Here is a 2,754-nt window from a genome sequence, read left to right as displayed (position 1 = left end):
TATCCAAGTAACTGTTAACGATCTAAGGAACCATAACTGATATAATGAGCCTTTTGCGGTTTCACTGTTAATTCGTGTGTACTTAGACATGCATGGCTTAATCTTTGAGACAAGCATATAACTACTGGCAGGATCAACCAGAATAATGTTTTTATTATTTGTATGTACAAAATATACATACATATTTATATACAATATGTACTTACATTACAACTTAATATATTTTTGAATAAAAAACATACAATAGATATTAATGTTAAATATAAACGAATATGGCCATTGTTACATAGCATTTCATGTTCGTTAAATTACGTTTCACATACTTTAAAATTCACCACATATTATATCTATATGAAATATATATAATTCGTTCAAAAATATCTTTATATGTACACTTACTTAATATATATTTTATCACACATTGTTTAATACCAAAATGGAATAAACATTTTAATTTAGATGACAAACTTGATAATTTATTTATATGTATAAATTATATATGTATAACTTACATACATAATTATGCGATAAAAATATATTAGGTAAAACAAGTCACATACTATACTACATAGTATGTAAAATGTTAAAGTTTCATTTATGACAAATATTTAAAATAATTACAAAAAATTTTAGAAACTTTGTTTTTCCAGCGTACTAATCGTCCATACATCTGATACATCTGTATGAATCGAATTTCCATTGGATGCAAATGTTAAATTTTACGATAAAAGGAAACACATTTGTTTACACGATGTAGTAACAATAAAATTATTACAAACAACATATCTTGGCTTGAAATTTCACAATTATCTTTTTCTTAATACCGTAAGCCAAATGTTATACAACATAACAAATAACGATATATAACTCAAAAAACGAGTATATGACATACTTTTAAAATTATATACTTTCAGCATATAATGTGATGAGCACACACTGCACACCATGAATAGGTTTTTTGACACGTCATCTATAATGGCGATATTTTTTCCAAATGCTACCATTCACCTTAAGGTCATCATGTACTAATTTAATAATACATTTATATAACTTCATTATTCTTTTTATTTTAACATAATTGACTTATGCCGGCAAGGCAACACTCCACAGTCATATGAATTTACCGTATTTAAAATTTTTCATATGACATGCCTTGCTCGACACCACTCCCTATATAGGTTTTTTGACACGTCATCTATAATGGCGATATTTTTTCCAAATGCTACCATTCACCTTAAGGTCATCATGTACTAATTTAATAATACATTTATATAACTTCATTATTCTTTTTATTTTAATATAATTGACTTATGCCGGCAAGGCAACACTCCACAGTCATATGAATTTACCATATTTAAAATTTTTCATATGACATGCCTTGCTCGACACCACTCCCTATATAGGTTTTTTGACACGTCATCTATAATGGCGATATTTTTTCCATATGCTACCATTCACCTTAAGGTCATCATGTACTAATTTAATAATACATTTATATAACTTCATTATTCTTTTTATTTTAATATAATTGACTTATGCCGGCAAGGCAACACTCCACAGTCATATGAATTTACCATATTTAAAATTTTTCATATGACATGCCTTGCTCGACACCACTCCCTATAAAGGTTTTTTGACACGTCATCTATAATGGCGATATTTTTTCCAAATGCTACCATTCACCTTAAGGTCATCATGTACTAATTTAATAATACATTTATATAACTTCATTATTCTTTTTATTTTAATATAATTGACTTATGCCGGCAAGGCAACACTCCACAGTCATATGAATTTACCATATTTAAAATTTTTCATATGACATGCCTTGCTCGACACCACTCCCTATATAGGTTTTTTGACATGTCATCTATAATGGCGATATTTTTTCCAAATGCTACCATTCACCTTAAGGTCATCATGTACTAATTTAATAATACATTTATATAACTTCATTATTCTTTTTATTTTAATATAATTGACTTATACCGGCAAGGCAACACTCCACAGTCATATGAATTTACCATATTTAAAATTTTTCTTATGACATGCCTTGCTCGACACCACTCCCTATATAGGTTTTTTGACACATCATCTATAATGGCGATATTTTTTCCAAATGCTACCATTCACCTTAAGGTCATCATGTACTAATTTAATAATACATTTATATAACTTCATTATTCTTTTTATTTGAACATAATTGACTTATGCCGGCAAGGCAACACTCCACAGTCATATGAATTTACCGTATTTAAAATTTTTCATATGACATGCCTTGCTTGACACCACTCCCTATATAGGTTTTTTGACACGTCATCTATAATGGCGATATTTTTTCCAAATGCTACCATTCACCTTAAGGTCATCATGTACTAATTTAATAATACATTTATATAACTTAATTATTCTTTTTATTTTAACATAATTGACTTATGCCGGCAAGGCAACACTCCACAGTCATATGAATTTACCGTATTTAAAATTTTTCATATGACATGCCTTGCTTGACACCACTCCCTATATAGGTTTTTTGACACGTCATCTTTAATGGCGATATTTTTTCCAAATGCTACCATTCACCTTAAGGTCATCATGTACTAATTTAATAATACATTTATATAACTTCATTATTCTTTTTATTTTAACATAATTGACTTATGCCGGCAAGGCAACACTCCGCATTCATATGAATTTACCGTATTTAAAATTTTTCATATGACATGCCTTGCTCGACACCACTCCCTATATAGG

General features: G+C 28.8%; 1 non-coding gene across 1 annotated transcript in view; it reads right to left on the bottom strand.

Moving 5' to 3' along the window:
• LOC115769032 overlaps positions 1-144 on the bottom strand; it is a 1,994-nt gene extending 1,850 nt beyond the window's left edge. Inside the window, exon 1 of the ribosomal RNA XR_004018689.1 lies at positions 1-144. This exon is cut by the window's left edge and continues 1,850 nt beyond it. This is a non-coding gene — a ribosomal RNA (small subunit ribosomal RNA).
• Between the last annotated feature and the right edge of the window lie 2,610 nt (positions 145-2,754).

Source organism: Drosophila novamexicana, unplaced genomic scaffold (genome assembly GCF_003285875.2).
Source record: "Drosophila novamexicana strain 15010-1031.04,08,12 unplaced genomic scaffold, DnovRS2.1 tig00002190-arrow-arrow-pilon, whole genome shotgun sequence".
In the NCBI taxonomy this organism is placed as follows: domain Eukaryota; kingdom Metazoa; phylum Arthropoda; class Insecta; order Diptera; family Drosophilidae; genus Drosophila; species Drosophila novamexicana.
The sequence above is the reverse complement of the archived record's forward strand: the minus strand, read 5'-3'. Positions and strand labels throughout refer to the sequence as shown.